This window comes from Sminthopsis crassicaudata, chromosome 3, assembly GCF_048593235.1.
Source record: "Sminthopsis crassicaudata isolate SCR6 chromosome 3, ASM4859323v1, whole genome shotgun sequence".
Classification (NCBI taxonomy): Eukaryota; Metazoa; Chordata; class Mammalia; order Dasyuromorphia; family Dasyuridae; genus Sminthopsis; species Sminthopsis crassicaudata.
The window spans coordinates 641,498,535-641,525,728 of record NC_133619.1 but is presented as its reverse complement, the minus strand read 5'-3'; the positions used below and the strand labels follow the sequence as shown (position 1 = coordinate 641,525,728).

Here is a 27,194-nt window from a genome sequence, read left to right as displayed (position 1 = left end):
TGCTCATTATTTCTTACAGAACAATAATATCCTATTAATTTCATGTACTATAACTTATGCAGTCATTCATAGTGCACAGTCATCCACTCAATTTTCACTTTCTTTCCAGTTCATAAAGGGCTGACACAAACATTTTTGCACATATGGGTCCTTTTCCTTCTTTTTATTTATCAACCAGGTATTGTAGGAAAGGCATATGCATAGAGTTTATCAAACTGTACTCTCTCTAAGACAGGGAACATTTGGAATAGTCTATATATACTGCTGGAGTAACTGGGGAAAAGACCCTAGAATAAGACCTAGAATAGAGGACACGACTTAGGAAGTCAACACGTTGGATTCAGGATCATGAAAGCTTCCATACTTTCTGCTGTAACAATGTGGGAAGCAAGAACTGATGAAATCCTTCACTTTGACACAGTCATTGACAAACTGATTTTATCATCTCACATAGATTTCTGCCTGATGCAACATATGCCAACTCCTGAATCATTGCAGGAATCTTGATTGCTGATAGAAAGTCACACAATGGCTCAAGATAAATCTCTGGGAATGCTTCCATTCCTTCTGGTGTACTCTGTGAAGAATACCTGGGTAGAGAAAGAAAAATGAGGAAAATATGTTTACTCCCAAAGAGGGATGATCACAGACACTTATTCGGAAGGCTCATTCTGATTGCATTTAGGGCAGGAGGAGGAGGAGGATGGTAAGCATCCTGTCCATCTCTTATCATAAAAATGCTAAGTAACACCTGCTTATAAAAATCCCCTGGTTCTTCCTCATCATCTTTGCTTTTGGCAAGGGTATGAATCATTTTCCATTTGTGTTCACAGATGTCAGGAAGAAAAGTGAAATTCAGATTTCACAAAGGAAAGAAACCTGTACAACAGTTCCATCATTAGAAACTTCTTCACAATCCTACCTCTCCTATTACCAGATTTAATTTACAATGCTTGTTTTCTGACTGTTGTTAGTCTCTGGGTTATAAAGTGAAGAAGTATTCCTGTATTTGTATGGATATTATTTCCTGTCCTCTTTTCTGCCTTTCATGTCTCCCCATACACACACACACACACACACACATACACACACACACACACACACACACACACACACACACACACACACACACATACACACCCTCTGACGCAGAGTAATAATCCAGGAACTTTTAATTTTTTTTCTGTTTCTAGAAAGTTTCTAACAGAAAGAAGATTTGGTGGCTCTCTCCCTTATAAAGTTTAAGCTCCACCTTCCTTCCCTATCCTTATACTACTAAATCTTGACACACTTGGAGAACTCAAAACCCAGATAAATGCTCTGAATAAATTATTTTTAAAAATTTTACTGTTACATGTAAAATGTATGGGATTGCCTGTCATCGGGGGGAGGGAATACAGGGGGGGATAATTTGGAAAAATGAATACAAGGGATAATATTATAAAAAAATATATATATAATAAAAAATTTTAAAAAAATTACTGTTATATGGAACCTGTCTGAAATGTATTATAAATGTCATTCACTATAGCTGCTGTAATATCCAATAATATTCAGGCCAAGAGTCACATATGTGTTAGTTTATATGTGCATGATCTCGTGTGTGTGAGTGTGCATGCATGTAAAATTGGGATATCTCCCATATAATTATACAATTAGAAATATATGGTAGTATGACACATATATTTATATTAAATGGTACGTGAATCCCAAGTATGTACAATAGCACATTCCACATTCTGTTCCTTTCCACTAATTTTTCCTTCCTTTATTTGTTCTTTCTTTTCTCTTTTAAAAATTCTTAGAATGCTATCAATTGACATCAGTTTCCTTGTTTTGTTATATATGTCTCTACTCTTCAATACTTGTTAAAGATATTGAGATCCTGAGAATTGTTTTTTTTTCTACTCTATTAGAATTGTAAAATTCAGTTCTGTTAATTGCAAAAACGAATTTATATATATTGGTTTCAGTCCAGTCATCTTTTTTCTTTAAAATTCAATACAGTCATTGTCTTTTTATCAGAAATGTTCAAAAGTTTTCCATGTCAACAAGTTAGCAGTCTACATATTTTATCTGATCTCCATGATGTCTCAGAATTCTACAAAACAATTATTCTCCAAAGATAAAGCAACTTAAGTAGTTCCATGATCTAAAACACAAAGAATCCAATAGAAATTAAAAAGAAAATCTCTAGAAAATGATACTTTGATGACACTCAGCATGCTTCTTCATTTCCAATGCTACTGGAAGCAAGACTTAACTTCAATGTAGATCAATGGACATAATAGAGGCATTTATCAATGTTTCCCCCTTTTCTTTCCAGTGGTATACAGATCATAATACCAGCTGCAGACGTTTTCTTGGACTTCAACAGACAGTTTGATCAAGGCCTTTAATAGCACGAGTCTGCTGCCTCTGAATCAGCTCTATGTCTTTGACCAAAAATTTTACCCTGAATTTGGACCACTATACTCAATTCTAAAATAAGAATAATAAGAGGTTTTTATATTCCAATGTGGTTTTTAGAATCCAAGAAGATACAATATTATCTATTAATTATCAACCTTTCTGAAACATAATGCTAGTTATTTTATTATAGCTAATCTTATATTTTATAATCATTAATTTGTAACTCCATGAAAAATATATTAATATTCTGCTATTTTATAACCTTTCTAACATGTGACTACCCTCATAAATGTTATTTTTAAAATCATTACTAGTTTTCTGTTTAATCTATATATTCATTTATATATGCTATAGTTTTTATTGTTCTTTATTTTTAATCCACTCAAAATTTAGGAAAAATTAAATATTTAAATATAGATTTTTTTACCATTGATATTTTTGTGACATAATCATTACTCATAATAAGGTATTAATTCTGCTTCCTTTGCCTGTGGCAGTCGTTTTAATAACTACATCTCCGCTCTTCTGGAGCCCAAGAAATTTCCTCTTCTCTTGGAGTTTTGCTAATGACTTGATCCTTGTCATTATTCATTAGTAATTAAAGATGGGGAATTCTCCATCAGTGGGAATTTTTGAAGGCATTTTCATCTGGGGCAAAAGTTTACTTTTTTAGACAAGTCTCTTTTTCCCTTGGCAGACTAATGTCACTGGTGCTGCCCATGACATGATAATCACGCCTCTAGAGACAGATGGGCTCAGATAATGCAGTCCTTATAACTGGGATCTGACTGAGCCATCACATATGCACACACAAGTACAAAATGAGGCAATTTGTTTGATTCAGCCCTTTCCTCCATCCTAGAAGAACAGGACAATCAGGTGAGTGTTTTCTTCTATCTCAGCTTTACATCTAGGGACTTAGAAGAAGAATTTTTTGCAGGTGACAAAAAGTAGAATGTTGTTCAGGCCCTGTGTGCAAGGGACAAGAAAGACACCTTAAAAAGCCCATGGAATTTTTCCTTGGGATTTTACTACCTCCCTGTCTTTATTGATATTTTGCTTCACTTTGCCATGACCTTCTCATCTTTCATAGGTGATTTTTCAAAAGCCCATTACTATTGTCCCTGGCTTGAGAGTAATGCATATGTTTTGTTCGCACATATGGTGAGGATAATTTTCCAAACCTCACTTTCCTAACATTACTTCTCTGATACTTTGGGCTTTTACAGTTGCTATTCCTATCTTCTCTAGATTCTGACTATTGTCCCTTTCTGGTTAGAATGAAACTTGTTTTTCTTCTGCCTCCATTCCCTGGTTTTTGACTCCTCTTCCTTCTTCTTCCTTTTCCTTCCATTTCTTCTTTTAGTTTGTCTCTCTCTTCTCTTCAGCTGCTCTGATTGATGCTTATTGTTTCCTGTTTTGAAGAACCTTTGAAACCTTTGTCTTTATTCTGTTAATGCTCTCCTTTTTTGTCTTTGTTCATCCTATCCTTTGTGACATTTTAAAATATCCAAGAGTTTCTGGATAATTTATTCATTTATTAATAATGCCAGCAGGTTACCATTATAAGAATGGTAATTTTATGGACAGACATGTTTATATACCCTTCATAAAAGTACATGGACCAGAGACGATCAAATAGCAGTCAAATGTAGTTAACGTGATTGGAGGTGGATTACATTAAAATGAAGGGTTGAGTATCTTTTGGATAGGAAAAGTGTCTTTGCATCATACTGCCCAAACTATTAGGGTATCCGTTCAAAAAGGTATACCTTACCCAAGCATGAGCAGAATAGTATGGTCTTCTCTAATTTAGATTAAATTCCTTGTAAGACTGGATGTAATCTGACTGAGATTGAGTCACTGCCATGAGGATGTGAATTTCTACCCTATTTCATCAATCCTCCTCCATTGGCTTCCAGTTTAGACATAGTTTAGCTTTTTGCCTGGTACCCTCTTGGCTCAGTACTATTCTTCTTGGAAGATTCTAATTCCTCCATGGGAGCCTCAGTTTCTTTCTCCAATCACATCAATATATTTGCCATTATACCCCAAGTATAAGTATTCTCCAACTTTGCTTAAATCATTTGTAAGTCAAACATAAGGAGTGGGGATAGATATATTGATGGATTTGGATCCCATTAGCTTGAAGGGGCAATGATATGGTATACCTCCTAGGGAAGATAAAGCAATAATAGGCCTTAATCCTAAGGCCATCTGGCCTTGGGAGTGCTATAGTTCCACAAACAATGGCGGCTGTCTGATAACAATCTGTTGGTCAATAATAATAAAGTTTCTGAGAAAATAATAAGGTATAGGAGACCATTCTTCAACTTCACCTCTAAGCCAGAAAATTCAATAATGAAGTGCATACCTGATCAATTCTCAACTCCATAACATTCATATACCATAGTTTACCCAACCATTCTCCAATTGATGGACATCCATTCATCTTCCAGCTTCTAGCCACTATGAAAAGGGCTGCCACAAACATTTTGGCACATACAGGACCCTTTCCCTTCTCTAGTAGTTCCTTGGGGTATAAGCCCAGTAGTAGTATGGCTGGGTCAAAGGGTATGCACATTTTGATAACTTTTTGGGCATAATTCCAGATTGCTCTCCAGAATGGTTGGATTCTTTCACAACTCCACCAACAATGCATCAGTGTCCCAGTTTTCCCACAGCCCCTCCAACATTCATCGTTATTTGTTCCTGTCATCTTAGCCAATCTGACAGGTGTGTAATGATACCTCAGAGTTGTCTTAATTTGCATTTCTCTGATCAATAGTGATTTGGAACACTCTTTCATATGAGTGGAAATAGTTTTAATTTCATCATCTGAAAATTGTTTGTTCATATCCTTTGACCATTTATCAATTGGAGAATGGCTTGATTTCTTATAAATTAAAGTCAATTCTCTGTATATTTTGGAGATGAGGCCTTTGTCAGAACCTTTAACTGTAAAAATTTTTTCCCAATTTGTTACTTCCCTTCTAATCTTGTTTGCATTAGTTTTGTTTGTGCAGAAACTTTTTAATTTGGTGTAATCAAAATGTTCTATTTTGTGATCAATAATGGTCTCTAGTTCTCCCTTGGACACAAACTCCTTCCTCCTCCACAAGTCTGAGAGGTAAACCATCCCATGTTCCTCCAATTTATTTATGATTTCGTTCTTTATGCCTAAATCTTGGACCCATTTTGATCTAATCTTAGTATGTGGTGTTAAATGTGGGTCCATGCCTAGTTTCTGCCATACTAATTTCCAGTTTTCCCAGCAGTTTTTGTCAAATAATGAATTCTTATCCCAAAATTTGGGATCTTTGGGTTTGTCAAAGATTAGATTGCTATTTTTATTCACTATCTTGCCCTGAGAACCTAACCTATGCCACTGATCAACTAGTCTATTTCTTAGCCAATACCAAATGGTTTTGGTGACTGTTGCTTTATAATATAGCTTTAAATCAGGTACACTTAGACCACCTTCCTCTGACTTTTTTTTCATTAGTTCCCTTGCAATTCTCGACCTTTTATTCTTCCATATGAATTTTGTTGTTATTTTTTCTAGGTCATTAAAATAGTTTCTTGGGAGTCTGATTGGTATAGCACTAAATAAATAGATTAGTTTGGGGAGTATTGTCATCTTTATTATATTTGCTCGGCCTATCCAAGAACATTGAATGTCTTTCCAATTATTTAAATCTGACTTTATTTTTGTGGCAAGTGTTTTGTAATTTTGCTCATATAATTCCTGACTCTCCTTTGGTAGATATATTCCCAAATATTTGATACTATCGACCGTTATTTTGAATGGAATTTCTCTTTGTATCTCTTGCTGTTGGATTGTGTTGGTAATGTATAAAAATCCTGAGGATTTATGTGGATTTATTTTGTATCCTGCGACTTTGCTAAAATTCTGAATTATTTCTAATAGCTTTTTAGCAGAGTCTTTGGGGTTCTCTAAGTATACCATCATGTCATCTGCGAAAAGTGACAATTTGATTTCTTCATTTCCTACTCTAATTCCTTGGATCTCTTTCTCGGCTCTTATTGCCAAGGCTAGAGTTTCTAGTACTATATTGAATAGTAATGGTTATAGTGGGCAACCTTGTTTCACTCCTGATCTTACAGGGAAAGGTTCTAGTTTATCACCATTACATATGATGTTTACTGAAGGTTTTAAATATATGCTCCTTATTATTTTAAGGAATAGTCCATTTATTCCTATACTCTCAAGCGTTTTTAGTAGGAATGGATGTTGGATTTTATCAAATGCCTTTTCTGCATCTATTGAGATGATCATATGGTTTTTATTAATTTGATTATTAATATGGTCAATTATACTAATAGTTTTCCTCATATTAAACCAGCCCTGCATTCCTGGTATAAATCCCACTTGGTCATAGTGTATTATCCTGGGGATGATTTTCTGAAGTCTATTTGCTAATATCTTATTTAAGATTTTAGCATCAATATTTATTAAAGAAATTGGTCTATAGTTTTCTTTCTCAGTTTTCGATCTACCTGGTTTAGGTATCAGTACCATGTCTGTGTCATAGAAGGAATTTGGTAGGACTCCTTCAATCCCTATTTTTTCAAATAGTTTACATAGCATTGGAGTTAGTTGTTCTTTAAATGTTTGGTAGAATTCACCTGTAAATCCATCTGGTCCTGGGGACTTTTTCTTAGGAAGTTGGTTAATAGCTTGGTCTATTTCTTTTTCTGAGATGGGACTATTTAGACTACTTACTTCTTCCTCTGTTAATCTGGGCAAGCTATATTTTTGAAGGTATTCTTCCATTTCATTTAAGTTATCGAATTTATCGGCATAAAGTTGAGCAAAGTAGCTCCTAACTATTGTTCTAATTTCCTCTTCATTAGTGGTGAGTTCACCCTTTTCATTTTCAAGACTATCAATTTGCTTTTTCTCTTTCCTTTTTTTAATCAGGTTTACTAAGGGTTTGTCTATTTTGTTGGTTTTTTCATAAAACCAACTCTTAGTTTTATTAATTAATTCAATAGTTTTTTTTACTTTCAATTTTATTAATCTCATCTTTTATTTTTTGAATTTCAAGTTTTGTGTTTGGGGGTTTTTAATTTGTTCCTTTTCTAGCAATTTTAGTTGTAAGCCCAATTCGTTGGCCCTCTCTTTCTCTATTTTATGCAAGTAGGCCTGTAGAGATATAAAACTTCCCCTTATTACTGCTTTGGCTGTATCCCACACATTTTGGTATGATGTCTCATTATTGTCATTTTATTGGGTGAAGTTATTAATTATGTCTATGATTTGCTGTTTTACCCAATCATTCTTTAGTATAAGATTATTTAGTTTCCAATTATTTTTTGGTCTATTTTCCCCTGGCTTTTTATTAAATGTTATTTTGATTGCATTATGGTCTGAAAAGGATGCATTTACTATTTCTGCCTTACTGCATTTGATTTTGAGGTTTTTATGCCCTAGTATATGATCAATTTTTGTATAGGTTCCATGAACTGCTGAGAAGAAAGTATATTCCTTTCTGTCTCCATTTAGCTTTCGCCAAAGATCTATCATATCAAACTTTTATAGTATTCTATTTACCTCTTTGACTTCTTTCTTATTTATTTTGCGGTTTGATTTATCTAATTCTGATAGTGCAAGGTTGAGATCTCCCGCTATTATAGTTTTGCTATCTATTTCCTCTTGCAGCTCTCTTAATTTCTCTTTTAAGAATTTAGATGCTGCACCACTTGGTGCATACATGTTTAATATTGATACTGCTTCACTACTGATGCTTCCCTTTCGCAGGATATAATGCCCTTCCTTATCTCTTTTAATTAGATCAATTTTTGTTTTTGCTTGATCTGAGATGAGGATGGCTACTCCTGCTTTTTTGGTTTTGCCTGAAGCATAATAGATTCTGCTCCACCCTTTTACTTTTAGTTTGAATGTCTCATCCTGTTTCAGGTGTGTTTTCTGTAAACAACATATAGTAGGATTCTGACTTTTAATCCAGTCTGCTAACTGCTTCTTCTTTATGAGGCAGTTTGCCCCATTCACATTTATGGTTAAAATGACTAATTCTGTATTGCTTGCCATCCTATTAACCCCTGCTTATGCTTTTCCCCTTTCCTTCCCTCTTACCCCCCTACCCAGTATTAAACTGGTAAACACCACTTGCTTTTCACAGCCCTCCCTTTTTAGGATCCCTCCCCCACCTTAAAGATCCTCCCCTTATTTTACCCCTTTTCCTCGAAATTGCTGTATTCCCTTCCCCTTAGCTTACTCCTTCCCTTTCACTTTTCAATGAAGTGGAAGAAGTTTCACCATAAATCGAATATGTCTATTGATACACGCTATGTTCATCTCCCTCCTTTCTTTCTCTCAGATATAATAGGTTACCTTTGCCTCTTCATGAGATGTAGTACCACCACTTTATACTTTTTTATGATATAATCTCCTTTCTTCCTCTAGTTTCTAAGACAAATTGTACATATGTTCTTTACATATTTTTTTGACAGAAGTATAGTTCTCAAGATTTCTTTTTACCTTTTTTAGAAGTCTCTTGAGTTCTGTATTTGAAGATCAAACCTCTTATGTAGGTCTGGTTTTTTCATCAAAAATAGATGGAATTCATTTATTTCGTTAAATGTCCATCTTCTTCCCTGGAAAACGATGCTCATTCTTGCTGGGTAAGTTATTCTTGGCTGCATACCAAGTTCCTTAGCCTTTCGGAATATCATGTTCCAGGCCCTGCGTTCTTTTACTGTGGATGCTGCTAGATCCTGTGTTATCCTTATTGTGGATCCTCCATATCTGAATTGTTTTTTTCTAGCAGCTTCCAATATCTTTTCCTTTGTCTGATGGTTCTTGAACTTGGCCACTATATTTCTTGGTGTTTTGATTTTAGGGTCCCTTTCAGTAGGTGATCGATGAATTTTCTCAATGTCTATTTTACCCTCTGTTTCCAAAACGTCTGGGCAGTTCTCTTTGATAATTTCCTCGAAAATGGTGTCCAAGCTCTTTTTTTCCTCCCATTTTTCAGGGAGTCCGATTATTCTCAAATTGTCTCTCCTGGATCTGTTTTCCAGGTCTGTTGTCTTTCTGGTAAGGTACTTGACAGTCTTTTCAATTGTTTCATTTCTCTGGTTTTGCTTGACTCCCTCTTGGTTTCTCCTTGAGTCATTCATTTCTATTTGTTCCAGTCTAATTTTCAATGATGTATTTTCTTCACTCACTTTTTTTATATCTCTTTGTAATTGTCCAATTGAGTTTTTATCTTCTATGGAATTTTTTTCCATTTTATCCATTTTATTTTTTAGAGAGCTGATTTCTTTTTCCAGCTCACTAATCCTGTTTTCCTTGGAGTTGTTTACCTTTTCCAGCTCACTAATCTTGTTTCTCAATGATTTGATTTCTTTATCCATTCTGTCTTTGAATGCATGGGATGACTTCTCCAGGCTCTCTTGCCAAGCTTCCCTTTCCTTTTCCCATTTCTCTTCCAGCTCTCTTGTGAGAGCCTTTTTGATTTCCTCTATGAGGTTCTTTTGTATTGAGGAGCAGCTTGTATCCCTCCCAGGGGATACATCTGGGGACATTCTGTTCCTAGTCTCCTCAGCATTTGAAGTCTGCTCCCTCTCCACACAGAAGCTGTCAATGGTTAGAGCCCTTTTGAATTTTTTGTTCATTTTGTCAGAGTAGGAATCAAAGAAAACAAACTGACAAGAGAAACAATTGGTCTGTTTTGCGGGGGATAGGGCTGGATGTTATTAATGGGCTTCCTCTACAGACTGGGGGTAGGGCAACAGAGAGCCACTAACAGAACAGCAATGACTGTACTGAGTCTGCGCTCTGAGGCTCTGAGAACGCACCGAGTCAGTCCAGGTGGGTGTTGGGGGTGGCCGGGCTCTGAGAGACGCTGGCTTTCTGGGGTTTTAATCTTCACCTCAGGTGTTTACACCCTCTCTGCTGCTCCTGGCTTTCTGCCAAGACGGAGCATCCACACTGGGGCAAAAGCCCTTTCGGAGAAACGGCAGAGATCACACCTCTCCCCCTCCGGTCTGAGCTGTGTGAGCTGCCTGTCTTGCTCTGGCTGTCTGCCCTCAGTCTGTGCCCAGTCTGATTGACCCTCCCCCGAACAAACACAGACCTTTTCTGGCGACTTTCAAGGATGTCTTCTCTTGGTTATAATTTGTGGATTTCTTTCTGGGTCAAGCATTAAGTCAGAGGCTTGTCATGAAGTAAGTTCTGAGAGAAAACGAGGAGCTCAAGCAGCTGTCTGCCTCCACGCCGCCATCTTGGCCGGAAGTCCCCAATTCTCAACTCTTATCTCTAAGATTACTCCTCAGTTCTACCTCTAAACCATAAAATTAGCATATCAATGTGATGAAGCACTTGATGTTTTTCCTATAAATCTATTTTCTTTCTTTTTGTTTTTGGCTGAGGCCATTGGGGTTAAGTGACTTGCTCAGGGTCACACAGCTAGAAAGTGTTAAGTGACTGGGACCAGATTTGAACTCAGGTCTTCCTGACTGCAGGGTTGGTGCTCTACCTCTTTGTCACCTAGCTGCCCTTATAGATCTATTTTCTTGTTCCTGGTTCTTTCCTAAATTGTTTTTCGAACTTAACCCACTTTAATTAGCATTACAATGACAAGAAACTGCTCTTTAACTTGGAGATGGGGCTGAGCCCTCAATTTTTTTTTTTTTTTTTTGAGACACAGTATAACACCATGTAGAAGCACAATCTTTTTGGAGTCTCCTTCAAATCCCAACAAGTTTAACAAACTTCTTCTTATCAATACCTGTAAGGCTGGCAAACTTTCTTAATTACAATTTCAAGTTGTCCATGGATGTGGAGTTGTGGTTTTCTTCACCCACTGATTGACTCCTTATACTGTCTTCTTCATTCTTCTGACAGTTAGTCTACCTAGGAACTGCTATCAGATATAAGGGCAGAGACAGAGCTCTGATCTCTTAATCTCAGTATGCACCTCCCAGAAGTCCTCTCTACCATGGAAATTAATGACTAAGGAGCTCCTTCCTTACATGTGTTTTAGTAATCCTCTGCTATTGCTGTTGCTATTGCTAGGGGACTGCAAATAGATCTATAAGGGCAGCTAGGTGACAAAGAGGTAGAGCACCAACCCTGCAGTCAGGAAGACCTGAGTTCAAATCTGGTCCCAGTCACTTAACACTTTCTAGCTGTGTGACCCTGAGCAAGTCACTTAACCCCAATGGCCTCAGCCAAAAACAAAAAGAAAGAAAATAGATTTATAGGAAAAACATCAAGTGCTTCATCACATTGATATGCTAATTTTATGGTTTAGAGGTAGAACTGAGGAGTAATGCAATCTTTCAAGAAAAAAACCTCAATATTAGGGACAACTTTCTACCTAAAGAAAAAAAAAAAGCTTGATTTAGAAATTCACCTTCCACTGAGTGGCATCTAATATATTTTCAAATAAGTTTGTTCTTTCCTTTTCCAGCTAGTCTCTGAAATTATAGATTTGCAGCTAACAGATCCAGCTAGTGTCTCCTGCTTTCTCCTGGCACCAAGATTAACATTTCCCCAACAACTGAGAAATGAGATGATGACTGCAATTCTGCTGAGACCACATAAGGATGAAAATGTAACCAGCACATCAGAGCTGGACCACCTAAGTAAGGTTGCTTATCTTAGCCAGACCTTCTCATTTCAAGTCTTTTTTTTGGTCTTTTAGAGTACTATTAATTTCCCTTAAAAATCTCTTTGCTCAAGTGATTATCCTTCAAAAATTTTAAGAATAAAGTGCTATCAAAACAAATATTGTAGAATAAAATAAAATTGTAGAAAAGTTCCCAAATGAGTAGGTGAGAACAAAGTGATTTTTTAAATTTTATTGAAAGAATATCTTCTAGGTTTCTGGCAGAAAGCCTGGGCATGAGTTTTCTTTTGTAACAATACTTTTTCTCTTTTCAAGTGCTCCTGCATTGGGGTTCTGATGAGTATTGGTGTGTAGAAGCAATGAACCCCCCAAATATGTTGGGGTTTCAGGAATTGCTTATGCTATCCATCAAATATTGGGGAGAGGTGGTTTTGAGCAGGGATCATGAGGTTTCACAGGGGAAAAGATTTAATTATCATGCTATTGATTGGAGGGCTTAAGTTCCAAAGAAGAGTTTTAGCCATTAACAAGGGGAAAGACTATGGCTTACTTGCTTGGCTTAACTCACCATTAATAAGGGAGGAGACATCATGCTAATTAAATCCTAATGAATTTTCTATCATAAGTCAGATGATTCCCAATATACCCTCAACTCAAAAAAGTAGGCTGATTTCATAAAGAGGCTAGCAGGGGATTGGGATACAGGTAAATTCTTTTATAAAAGAGAAATAACCTTGGACTTGACACCATAACTTGGCCATCAGAATAGGTTTCCAATGGTTTGTCAAATCAAGGAATTGAATAAACTAATCAACTCTTTCCAAGTGCAATAAAGGCCTATTTAGGATAACAAAAAGCCTGAATATAATTAAAAGGTAGATATAATAAATGCTAATTGCTGCTTGTCTCCGAGAAGGGCTTGATTTCCTGAGTGTTTACAGTAATTCTGGCTCCATCTACACCCCTTTCTATAGTTTATAAAGACACTGGGCTATTAGGAATGCTATGGTCTTTTTTGAGGTCTTATTCACCCTCATCAGTTGCAGCTACAACAACTAGATAAGATAAAGGCAATATTTTTTAGTTGAAAGTGATTCTTGCTCAGTCTGAAGGAAAAGTAAATCATGAGCAATAGAGAGTAAGCCAACTCCAGAGTGTACTTTGGAATCTATGGTGAAACATTTTATGGCCAACCTGGATAAGTCAATCAGAATTACCTAAAAATTTTTAATCTTTTTTCCTTTCTATTTTATGTAGCTTGTTTTTGTTTGTCCTTAATTCTCTAAGATCCATGACATCATGGAAGTGGTGCCATGACCTGCCAGTGAATTTGATTTAAGTGAGGGAGAGCTGGCTCAGAAATACCATGGATGATTTTATTGAATTGTGGATACATTGAGCGAATTATGAAATATTTTAAATGAAGATGGCCAGCCAAAGAAGTGGACTGTTCATTTGGAAAATCTTTTATTTGAAGCACTTGTCTCTTTGTTCCTACTTATCCGTTTGTTTTATTTTTGTTTGTTTTCTGTTTATGATGTGTTTTGTTTTTGTGTGAATTACATATTAGCCCCTGGACATGGCAACTGAGGATCACATTAAAAGTTTTTCTGCCTTTAGTTTCTAGTGAGCACAAAATGTATCAAACCTCTTGTTTTTAATTTATTTTTATTTCATCTGGATTTATAAGCTATCAGCAATTTTGTACTGTTGATAATTTTGACAGATTCTCTTATTTATACTCTGATCATCCAAATTCAAAGGATAGAAAGTATGAGAATTCTTATGATATAATTGTATCTTTCTTCCTAATTCTGTCTCGTGTGTGTGTGTGTGTGTGTGTGTGTGTGTGTGTGTGTGTAGACAGATAAAAGACTGATAGACTCTAATATGTATTTTAACATATTTAACATGTATTGGACTACTTGCCAGCTAGGAGAGGGGGTGGGGGGAAGGAGGGGAAAATTTGGAACAAAAGGTTTTGCAAGGGTCAATAAATTACCCATGCACATGTAAATAAAAAGCTTTAAAAAAAAAAGAAAAGAAAAACTGATAGGGCCAGAGAGAAATAAAGGGGCAAAGACAGCGACACATACACACACAGACACAAACACAGAAAAATAGAGACAATTTGAGAAAGAGGCAAAATAAGAGATAGGCAAAAACCAATAGAAAGAAACAGGTAGACAAATGGGCATTCTCTCCCCTTCTGTAGAAATTTATGACATTAAAAAACTATCATGACTCTATTTTGACTCAAGTATATATCTGTTAAATGAGAATTTTAAAATTATAATTTTGTTTTGAAAATGTTTCATAACCTGAAATATCTATTGTATTTTTATACAGCATTTTTCCTTCTATAGCTAACTATACACCCAGACCTCTCTCTGTCTCTTGTCTCTCTGTGTCTTTCTGTGTCTTTCTATATCTTTGTCTCTGCCCCTGTGTGTCTGTCTCTCCCTCATCTCCCTCTCTTTCCTCTAAGAAAAGGACTTTCTTCCTCCCTCTTTCCCTCTGTTTCAATTGTTTTCTTATTTCCTTTTTGTATGGGTAAATATTGGTGCTTTGCCTACATGGCTTTTTAGTATTTAAGTATCTGCCCATTGCTCACTTTCAAAGGCAAATTTAGGAAATAGAATCAAACCAAATATGATTTGTCTTAATTTCTCAATAGAAAATTTTCTCCTAGAATAATTTTGGAAATTTCCCTTCCTTTCTTTCTCATTTCCTCCTTTCCTCTTTCTTTCTTTTCTCATTCTTCCTTCCTTCCTTTTTTTCTTTTTTCTCTTTTTCCTCCTTTCTGTGTCTCTTTGTTTCTTTTTCTTTTTTCTTCCCTTCTTCCCTCCTTCCTTTTTTTCTTCCTTCTTTCATTACTTCTCTCTCTCCCTGCGTTCCTTCCTTCATTTCTGTGTTCTTTTTTATCTTTCTTGCATCTGTCTCTGTCTCTGAGAAGATTTCTACTTCAGTCAGTGAGAAAATTATTATTCTTGATTTAGTTCTAGGTATTGTCTTCTTCATCCAGACAGGAGCTGGTATTTTGGGAAACTTCTTTCTCCTTTGTCATTATACCATCACTTTCTTTAATGGCAACAGCCTGAGATCCATAGACTCCCTGTTTTTCCACTTGGCCTTGGCCAACTGCATCGTGCTTATTTCCAAGGGAGTCCCCCAGACAATGTTTGGGTTTGGGCTGAAAAATTTCCTGGATCATGCTTCGTGTAAACTGATTCATTTCCTCCACCGAGTTGTCCGAAATGTTTCTCTCACTATCACTTGCTTTCTGAGTGGTTTTCAGATTATCACCATCAGTCCCTTCACCTTTTCCATTTGGTCAAAACTCAAAGCTCAAGCCTCAAATTACGTTGTCTCCTTCTGCCTTTTCTGCTGGTTCCTACACATTCTAATAAATGTCTATACATTTGGAAATATGCAGAAGTATACAGAAAGGAGTAACAACACAAGAGTTTGGAATGTTGGATTCTGTTCACAATTTGCTCCAGCATCATTCAAAGTCTCTGTATTTGTAATTTTGTTCTCTATTCCTGATTTCCTGTGTGTGGGATTTATGCTCATAGGCAATGGCTATATGGTGATTCTCCTGCAAAAACACCATCAACAAGTGCAGCATATTCACAGCTCCAGCCATTTGTCAAGAAGGTCTCCTGAGATTAAAGCCACCTACACCATTTTGGTGTTGGTGAGCACCTATGTCTCCTTCTACTCAGTCAATTCTATTTTGTCATTTTATCTCTTTATTTTAGATAAATATTATGAGTGGTTGATTCCCACATCATCCCTCTTGGCAGCAAGTTTCTCAGCCATTAGTCCATTTGTGCTTATCAGCTCTGATTCCCATGTCCTCCATAATTTCTACTCCCTCTGGGAAAAAAATGATCCCTAGGTTCACCTTTTCCTGGATGTTTCATTGTCCAATGTTCTATTTCTTCTAATAGTAGATATTTTTAATAAGACAAAGATTACAGGTCAATGCACAATAAGATCAAAGATATGCTTTAGAAATTTTAGAGGGAACATTGATTGTAATAGTCATCTTCATGCTGAGGAACAACAAGTCTAGAATTTTTTTTGGTAAACTTTAGTTGTGAACCTCCCTGTTTCACTTCTTTCATATTATTTTCTGGAAATATTTATTAAATATTCTCCTCTTTTAGAAATCAATTTTTTATCATAGATTTGAATGGGGTATTGAGAAAACCACTTTATGCTGGTGGAAGGACAGCTGAGAAATGTCTATCAGTTTTTTTCTATGTATGATGTAATGTACAAATTGTGTTTTACCTGTGATATACAAAGACTGGAGTAAATAGCTGGAGAAAAGAGAGAAGAAAGTTTTGTGAACCTAGTCCTTCATTGGAACAGGCCTAAGAAGTACATTATCACAGTAGAATTTTTTCTTTGATTCCAAATAGTTTGTAAAGTCTTACAAGTTCTTGCTATTATCTAGTAAAACAGATCTCAAAACAATTTAGTATAACTTCTTAAAAGCTACTTCAAAATTAGTTAAACTCAGCTTTTTTTTTCAGTAATAGAGCTATAAGATAATAAAATTAGAAACTCATAGTTCCTTGAAATTTCAGAGAATTTAAGTTTTTAAATACCCTTTACTATCCTTGTCTAAACTATGAACTTGATGAATGTTCTGGTAATAAAAGAAAACTCTTAAAAAAATGAGAATCTGACCTGTAAAATAAGTCATTTTGCTTCAAGATTTAACATTTATCAAAATAGACTTAAGAATATCTAAATTATTATTGAATTTATTGCAATTAACTTTATGTAATGCAAATTAGCAAATTTTATGATGATATATTGAGGTAATTGAAATGTAAACTGATAAATCAAAAGCCACATATTTTAATACCAGAAAAGATAAAACTAGGAAAAATTTCAGTTTGCATATAGTCATTTAATTTTTTCTAAAACTATTTAATTTCTCCTCCAACTATTTATAAATCTAACATTTTTAATTAATTCTAGTTATTTTTTTCTTTTGGAATTTCAATTAATTCTAATTCAATTTTTTCCTTAAAAGAAGTTGAGACTGATAAGAATCTAATTTTACAGAAAACATAGGTAACAAAACTTCATATATATCACTCTGTGTGTATATATACAAACATATATATATATATATACACATATACATTATAAATTGTATGCCAGTAGTAAACTTCTAAATTTTGGTATTTTGTCTCATTATTGCTATTCTCTTGGATGAAATTGATTGTTTCTTTGATTTATTTTTCAACTCATTCTTTATAATTAGATTATTTAGTTTCCAATTAATTTTTAATCTATGTGTGCATAGCCCTTTATCACATGAATTTTTATAACATCAGGATTTCAAAAGTATGCAATTAATATTTCTACCTTTTTTATTTTGTGGTTTGATTTACCTTTTTGAAATGAGGAGGTTGAGGTCACCAAGACAAAATAGTAAACTGAAGTAGAATGTCCAGTTTAAAATATCTAATTTGCTATGCCATAGAAATTCTCTCGTGCCATTTTTGATGGAGCTAAAAACATGTACAATGGGCTAAAGGTTTGACAGTGTAGTAGTTTGACCCTTTAAACAAATTTAGTGCTTATTAAGACATTGATTCCTTTCAGGAGGTAGTCAGGGCAGTGTCAAACGTTGATACTCCTGCAATTGAGATATACAGAAATACTTCTCTTTCTAGAAACCAGTTAAGCAGTTATTCAAAATAGAGCTTGGAAATAAGTTCCCTTCTTATAGTAGTTTATTTAAAAGACCCAGAGGCTTTCTAGATCTGGTTACCATCAGCTTTTATAAAATTGTCAAATTCTACTAATGGCATATAAATTAAATTAGAGAAGATCTTCAGATCTACTAGGATGCTCTCTAAACTATTGCACAGTGAGATATTGCTACAAAATGAATATGGAAACTGAGAAAGATAAGAAATTCTCTGTGTTGTCGCTGTTAAAAAAAATAAATGAATAAAAAAGATGCTCAGAAGAACAGTACAGCTGTGGTAAGCACCACTCCTAGTATCTTGGTGAAGATGAAGGAAATCTTGCTTATCAAATCCACAACAAAGGAAAAAGAAGTAGGATTTGTCACAGCCTCATTTTGAAGTTCTAGATGCTCTAGATGAATATGATTTCCATTGATACACACATTATATCAGCAGAAGTGATCATTCTTAGATTTTCTTTTTTTTTTTCCTGAGGCTGGGGCTAAGTGACTTGCCCAGGGTCACACAGCTAGGAAGTGTTAAGTGTCTGAGATCAGATTTGAAGTCGGATCCTCCTGAATTCAAGGCTGTTGCTCTATCCACTGCACCACCTTGCTGCCGCCATTCTTAGATTTTCAAAGAATAATTTTCTTAATTTTAAGATTCTAGATCTCCTTTTCTAGTTTACTTTCTTTTCATAATCTTGTTTTTCTTGGGTGGTTATTATTTTTTAATTCTTTTAGTTTTTCCTTAACTTCTCTAGTTTGGTTTTTAAAATTTTTTCGAGTTTTTATGCAAATTCTTTCTGAGCAGGTAGCTGTGTAATATTGCTCTTTGGGATAGGAGAGGCTTTTTTTGGGGGGTGGAGCCAAGATGGTGGAGAAGATACATGCGAAATTGTAAGCTCCCTTCTTCCCTCAATATCACCTAGTTAAATTAGCCTCAAAAATAATGCTGGACTGATCAAAACCACAAGGATTAGAAGCACAACTTACTAGCTGAAGAGAATATGGAATTTCAACAGAAAAAGTCTGTTCTGAAGAGAGGAAAAAAAGATCAGCACAGACAGGGTCAAGTACTAGCACACTGTGCCAAATGGGCTGGGGAGAACTCAGATCAGAGAAGCCACTGAGATAGAGGAATCTGGCACAGGCTGATAGCTCTACTCTGCTTATAAAACAGCAGAGCAGAAGAGAAATCAAGCCATTTTAAAACATAAAGCAAGATCTTAGATCCACCCCAATCCGGAACTGCTAGCACCCTTCTCAGCATGGCTGTGTAGCCACCTTCTGCTGCCTGGGGCTTCTCCTTGGGGTAATTCAGAGCCTGAACAGCAGGGGACACAGCCCGGGGCAGCCTCTAATCCACATAGTGCTGGCTCAGCCTGAGGCAGTGGAATTCTAGCAGTAGCGAGAGAAAAGTCCAACAGCAGTGGAACTCCCAGAACAGCAGAACCTCCAAAGCAGGGCTATGGTTAACAGCCACACACTTCCAGTTTGAGTACAGGGGTTTTTTGCGTCAGCTGCTAATATCCACCGCCCCACCAGAGGCTCTGGCTGGGGTTTGTGATGCTTTCACTGTTCAGCCTTAAACCTCAGGGCAGTTGCTAAGTCACACAGCAGGGTTCCTCATTGGGCACTCCTCACAGAGCAGCAGTGCTAACCACCTCTGAGGCATTTCCGGGGAGAGGGAAGGGGAACTCTTTCCCAGAGCTCTCTCTTAACCCAGGCACAGGGTTGTTGCATTCTACCCCTGGTCTGGTAGGAAGCTGATAAATTTCTTACCCCAAGGGCAGACCCCCCACAGAGTGTTAACAATGAGTAAGAAGCTATAGAGAACGACGGACACCTTCTATACAGAGAAAGAGCAGGTATCCAACCCCGAGGAGGCTAACAGCAGAGAGTCTCCCGATAACACCCTGAAAGTGAATGATTCTTGCCTACCATCACATAACTTTCTCCTAGAAGAGACTATTAAAAAGTTAAAAGAGTTTGAAGAAAAATGGGGAAAGGAAAGAGAAGCTATGATAGAGAATAACAACGTCCTAAAATTTGAGTTGGAAAAAATGAAGAATTCACAGGAGGTGTAGGGAAACAAAATTTGTGAATTAGAAAAGTTTTAAAAATCCACAGGAAAGTAGGATTTCTGAATTGGAAAAATAAAAAATTCTCAAGAAAGTAGGATTTGTGATTTGGAAAAAGAAAATAACTTACTAAAAAAAATTAGTGAAATGGAAAAAAATTCAACAGAGCAAAATAAATCATTTAAAAATTCAATTGGACATATACAAAAAGAACTAAAAAATGTGAATGAAGAAAATAACTCATTAAAAATCAGGACTGAACAAATAGAAATGAATGATTCATTGAGAAACCAAGAATCAGTCAAACAAAACAAAAAAAAAAAAAAAAAAACAAAAAAAAAAAAAAGAAAAGAAAAGAAAAGAAAAGAAAAGCTGGAGAATAATGTGAAATACTCATTGGGGAAAATCTATAGACCTGAAAAATAGATCTGGGAGAGATAATCTGAGGATCATTGGATTTCCCGAAAATTATGATGAAAAAAAGAGCCTCGATTCTATTTTACAGGAAATCATCAAAGAGAACTGTCCAGAGATAATAGAAACAGAAGGGAAAATAGGCGTTGAAAGAATTCATTGCATACCTTCTGAAAAAAGACCCTAAAGAAAAAAAAAAAAAACTCCATGGAACATTGTGGCTAAGCTGTAGAACTACCAAACTAAGGAAAAAAATATTGCAAGCAGCTAAGAAAAAAACAATTTAAATATCAAGGTGCCACAATAAGAGTCATGCAAGATCTGGCTGCCTCCACATTAAAGGATCGAAGGGCCTGGAGCCTGATATTCTGAAAGGCAAAAGAACAAGGATTGCAACCAAGAATAAACTACCCAGCTAAGTTTAGCATTTTCTTCCATGGAAGAAGATGGTCATTTAATGAAACAGAGGAATTCCATTTGTTTCTAAGAAAAAAACCAGACTTAAACAAAAAATTTGATCTACATCCAGAAGACTAAAGAGAAGCAGAACAAGGTAAAAAGAACTCTACAGAACTGTATCTCTGTTGTGGATATACAGAAAGTCTGCACTGATAATTTGATTTTACTGATATAACATAAAAAATAGGGAAGTAATAAAGGGAAGGGGATAGTATCAGATTAAGGGAAAGGAGAGATAAAAAGAGGGAAACTACATCCCAGGAAGAGGCATAGGAAATCTACCACATCTGAGGGAATTTAGAGGGGGGGGGAAACATTGTGTGAATCTTACTCTCATCAGAGTACGCTCAAAGAGTAAATAATTGACATATTTTTTTCAGAGATTTCTCTCTCACCTCAATATAAGGGGGGAGAGGAAAAGGGAAAAGGAAAGGGGGAATAAGGGAAGGGTACAAGAAAAGGAAAGGGATTTAAAAGGAGGGGAGTTACTAAAAAGGGAGGGCTGTGCATCACAAGTGGGTTGCATAAATTAAACACTGGGTAAGGGGTTCAGGGGGGCAAGGGGAAAAAAAGCATAATCAGGGGATAATATGATGGCAGGAAATACAGAATTAGTAATTTTAACTGTAAATGTGAATGGGATGCACTCTTCCCATCAAACGGAGACGGATAGCAGACTGGATCAAAAATCAGAACCCTACAATATGTTGTTTACAGGAAACACACTTAAAGCAGGGAGATACATGAAGAGTAAAGGTAAAATGTTGGAGCAGAATCTATTATGCCTCAGGTGAAGCCAAAAAAGCAGGGGTAGCCATCCTTATCTCAGATCAAGCAAAAGCAGAAATTGATCTAATTAAAAGAGATAAGGAAGGAAACTATATCCTGCTAAAAGGTAGCATAGACAATGAAGCCATATCAATACTAAACATATATGCACCAAGTGGTATAGCATATAACTTCTTAAAGGAAAAGTTAAGAGAGTTGCAAGAAGAAATAGACAGTAAAACTATAATAGTGGGAGATCTCAACCTTGCACTATCAGAATTAGATAAATGAAACCACAAAACAAATAAGAAAGAAATCAAAAAGGTAAATAGTACAATAGGAAAACTAGGTATGATAGATCTTTGGAGAAAACTGAATGGTGATAGAAAAGATTATACTTTCTTCTCAGCAGTTCATGGAACCTATACAAAAATTGACCATATATTGGGACATAAAGATCTCAAAATTAAATGTAGGAACGCAGAAATAATAAATGGCTTCTTCTTAGATCACAATGCAATAAAAGCTACATTTAGTAAGAAGTTAGAGATAAATAGACCAAAAAGTAATTGGAAACTGAATAATCACATCTTAAAGAATGACTGGGTGAAAGAGCAAATTATAGAAACAATAATTTCACCCAAGATAATGACAACGATGAGACATCATACCAAAATGTATGGGATGCAGCTAAAGCGGTAATAAGGGGAAATTTTATATCTTTAGAGGCTTACTTGAATAAAATAGAGAAAGAGAAGATTAATGAATTGGGCCTTCAACTTAAAAAGCTAGAAAAAGACCAAATTAAAACCTCCCAACCAAAACCTAAACTTGAAATTCTAAAATTAAAAAGAGAAATCAATAATATTGAAAGTAAAAAAAAAAAAAAAAAAAAACCTAATGAATTAATACATAAAACTAAGAGTTGGTTTTATGAAAAAACTGATAAAATAGATAAACCTTTGGTAAATCTGATCAGAAAAAGGAAAGAGGAAAATCAAATTGTTAGTCTAAAAAATGAAAAGGGGGATCTTTCCACCAGTGAAGAGGAAATTAGAGAAATAATGAGATACTTTGCCCAACTTTATGCCAATAAATTTGATAAATTAAGTGAAATGGATGACTACCTCCAAAAATTTAGGCTTCCTAGATTAACAGAGGAGGAGGTAAATTGCTTAAATAGTTCCATTTCAGAAAAAAGAAATAGAACAAGCTATTAATCAACTCCCCAGGAAAAAATCTCCAGGTCCAGATGGATGTACATGTGAATTCTACCAAACATTTAAAGAACAATTAGCCTTAATGTTATATAAACTATTTGAAAAAAGGGGATGAAGGAGTCCTACCAAACTCCTTTTATGACATAGACATGGTACTGATACCTAAACCAGGCAGGTTGAAAATGGAGAAAGAAAACTATAGACCAATCTCCTAAATGAATATTGATGCTAAAATCTTAAATAAGATATTAGCAAAAAGGCTTCAGAAAATCATTGCCGGGATAATACATTATGATCAAGTAGGATTTATACCAGGAATGCAGGGCTGGTTTAATATTAAAAAAACTATTAGTATGATTGACCATATTAATAATCAAATTAATAAAAACCATCTGATCATCTGAATAGATGCAGAAAAAGCATTTGATAAAATCCAACATCCATTCCTACTAAAAACACTTGAGAATATAGGAATATATACTATTCCTTAAAATAATAAGTAGCATATATTTAAAACCTTCAGTAAGCATAATATGTAATGGAGATAAACTGGAACCTTTCCCAGTAAGATCAAGAGTGAAACAAGGTTGCCCACTATCACCATTACTATTAAATATTGTATTAGAAATGCTAGCCTTGGCAATAAGAGTTGACAAAGAGATTAAAGGAATAAGAGTAGGTAATGAGGAAATCAAACTGTCACTTTTTGCAGATAATATGATGGTATACTTAGGGAACCCCAGAGATTCTAATTAAAAGTAATTAGAAATAATTCACAACTTTAGTAAAGCTGCTGGATACAAAATAAATCCACATAAATTTTCAGCATTTTTCTACATCACCAAGAAAATACAGCAGCAAGAGATACAAAGAGAAATTCCATTCAAAACAACTGTCGAGAGTATAAAATATTTGGGAATCCATCTACCAAAGAATAGTCAGGAATGAGGAAATTACAAAACACTTGCCACAAAAATAAAGTCAGATTTAAATAAGTGGAAAGACATTCAGTGCTCTTGGATAGGCCGAGCGAATATAATAAAGATGACAATACTCCCCAAACTAATCTATGTATTTAGTGCTATACCAATCAGACTCCCAAGAAACTATTTTAATGACCTAGAAAAAATAACAACAAAATTCATTTAGAAGAATAAAAGGTTGAGAATTTCAAGGGAATTAATGAAAAAAAAAAAGTCAGAGGAAGGTGGACTAGCTGTACCTGATCTGAAGCTATATTATAAAGCAGCAGTCACCAAGACCAATTGGTATTGACTAAGAAATAGACTAGTCGATCAGTGGTACAGATTAGGTACACAGGGACAAAATAGAGTACAACTATAGCAATCTAGTGTTTGACAAACCCGAAGATACCAATATTTGGGATAAGAATTCATTATTTGGAAAAAACTGTTGGGAAAACTGGAAATTAGTATGGCAGAAATTAGATATGGACCCACACTTAACACCATATACCAAGATAAGATCAAAATTGGTCCATGATTTAGGCATAAAGAATGAGATCATAAATAGATTAGAGGAACAGAGAATAGTCTACCTCTCAGACTTGTGGAGAAGGAAGGAATTTATGACCAAAGGAGAAGTAGAGATCATTACTGATCACAAAATAGAAGATTTTGATTAGATCAAATTAAAAAGCTTTTGTACAAACAAAACTAATGCAAACAAGAATAGAAAGGAAGTAAAAAATTGGGAAAATATTTTTACAGTTAAAGGTTCTGATAAAGGCCTCATTTCCAAAAATCTATAGAGAACTGACCCTAATTTATAAGAAACCAAACTATTCTCCAATTGATAAATGGTCAAAGGATATGAACAGACAATTTTCAGATGATGAAATTGAAACTATATCCACTCATATGAAAGAGTGTTCCAAATCTCTACTGATTAGAGAAATGCAAATCAAGACAACTCAGAGATATCACTACACACCTGTCAGATTGGCTAAGATGACAGGAACAAATAATGATGAATGCTGGAGGGGATGTGGAAAAATGGGACACTAATGCATTGTTGGTGGAGTTGTGAAAGAATCCAGACATTCTGGAGAGCAATTTGGAACTATGCCCAAAAAGGTATCAATCTGTGCATACCCTTTGATCCAGCATTGCTGCTTTTGGGCTTATATCCCAAAGAAATACTGAGGAGGGGAAAGGGACCTGTATGTGCCAAAATGTTTGCGGCAGCTCTTTTCGTAGTGGCTAGAATCTGGAAGATGAATAGATGTCCATCAATTGGAGAATGGTTGGGTAAATTATGATATATGAAGGTTATGGGATATTACTGCTCTGTAAGAAATGACCAGCAGGATGAATTCAGAAAGGTTTGGAGAGACTTACATGAACTGATGCTGAGTGAAATGAGCAGAACCAGAAGATCCCTATACATGTCAACAACAATACTGTATGAAGATATATTCTGATGGAAGTGGATATCTTCAACATAAAGAAGATCCAACACACTTCCAGTTGATCAATGATGGACAGAAACAGCTACACCCAGAGAACGAACACTGGGAAGTGAATGTAAACTGTTAGCACTGCTGTCTTTTTACCCAGGTTACTTATACCTTCAGAATCCAACTCTTAAAGTGAAACAAGAAAATTGAATTTACACACATATATTGTACCTAGGTTATACTGTAACACATTTAATATGTATAGGATTGCCTGTCATCTAGGGGAGGGAGTAGAGGAAGGGAGGGGAAATTTTGGAAAAATAAATAGAAGGGATAATTTTATTTAAAAAAATTACTCATGCATATGTACTGTCAAAAAATTTCATAATTATAAAATTAATAAAAAGAAAAAGAAAAAAAATAAAGAAGCATCTTTGTTTAGTCCTCATATAATTCTTTTGCAACTCTCATTGTCATTTTCCTTAGCCAAAAGGCTGGTCATTATTTCTGTAGCTGCATTTTCTCCAATAGTTCTTGTTACAGCAATTTGCTGACATGCCACAAAATTTACAAAAGGTTCATTGGGACCTTGCTCTATTTTTGTGAAGGCTTCACATCCATCTTTCTGTCTGGGGAGGGAACCCCAAGCTTGCAGCCATAGAAATTTGCTCATACACTGTTATGAGATAATTAATCTGTTCTGAATTCTCTCCATACTTACATTCACCTGCTAGTTGGTCAAAAGCGACTTGTGTGTTAACTCCTGTTTGCTTATTGCATCCTACTTAAATCTTTCATAATTCATGATAAGCTGAAAACCACAACAAATTTTGTCCAGGTTCTAAATATGTCCTCACTATGGATTGCTAGTCATTTGGGGTTTGGATTTCATAAACCAAATTATCTAGTAACAATTTAACATAAGATGATGTAGCCCCATAAAGAGTGCAACCTTTTTACAAATCCTTAATTTTATCCTAATCAAAAGAAGTGTATCTTCTCCTTTTTTGACCTGAAGAGTCAAGCTCTTCAATCACAGGGTATACATCTATAAAATCAGATATATCCTCCCCTTCATTTTTTGCCTTAACCAATGCTTTTTCTAATCTTGTCATAGGCTGCTTCATAGTTGATTCTGTATGCGTTACTGCTCCTTCCCCTCCTCTTTTTTCCTCCACCCATCAAGGGTTAATTGAGGGAGGAGGAGATGGGAAATGCTCCTGTTGTGAAGTGCCATACTCCTAATTATACTTAACTCCATTCTTATCTGATTCATCATTTTCACCTAATTTAATGGGCACCTCCCCCTCCTGCTTTTCTTCTTTTTCCTTCTTCTATAATTTATACAATTTACTAAAGCCAGTTGTATTAAATTGTATGTATTAAGTGTGTCTTTGGAAATTGAGTAAGGTCCAATTTTGTTGTAGTATTGACAAAGTTGCTCTCCCATTAATTTCCATTCCTCTAGATCAAATTATTTTTCCATAGAAAACCAAGGAGATATGTACTGCACAGTTTCTAAAAGTTTAGTGATCTGCTCCAGAATTATAATCAGTCCTTGGCTTTTCATAACCTTGACAATACTCTCTAAACATTTTCCTAGAACAGAAGGCTGATTTCTAAAAATTTGCCCCATTTCACTGAAATATTACTTTAGCTCTTTAACATAGTTTCCTTGTTATACTCACCCTAATTTCTCGGTCAGAGAGACTTTTCCACTGGATCAGGGTCATGTCTGTCCCACATTTAAGTGCCAAAATGTGATGTTCTGTTCTCTAAATTGTAATTGTTATCTGAGTGCAGGTTTCTTGGGGAGCTTCTGGAAGCAGCCTTAGTTCCAGTACAATTCAATAGTCCCAAATGCAGCCAGGAGTTAAAGTTCAGATCCTTTATTATCTCTTCTAAAATATTATCTCCTTTACTTGGGGCTCAGCTAGTTTTCTGGAGGCTTTCCTCTCTCCTTGGTTCCCCGAGAGTTCTTTTCTGAATGTCTCCAGACACCACAAAGGTAGAAATGGGAATGAATCTTGACTCTGAATCTCCTGAAGTTCCCTTGAAGTTCTCCAGAAGTTC

The 27,194-nt window shown here is 35.4% G+C and overlaps 1 long non-coding RNA gene across 1 annotated transcript; it reads right to left on the bottom strand.

Annotated features, from left to right (window-relative positions):
• Nucleotides 1-148: 148 nt before the first annotated feature.
• On the bottom strand, nt 149-27,194 carry LOC141560028 (uncharacterized). Its single transcript, XR_012487617.1, has 2 exons — nt 26,810-27,194; nt 149-590 (listed from the first exon to the last, which is right to left on the bottom strand). It is a non-coding gene; the product is annotated as an uncharacterized LOC141560028 (long non-coding RNA).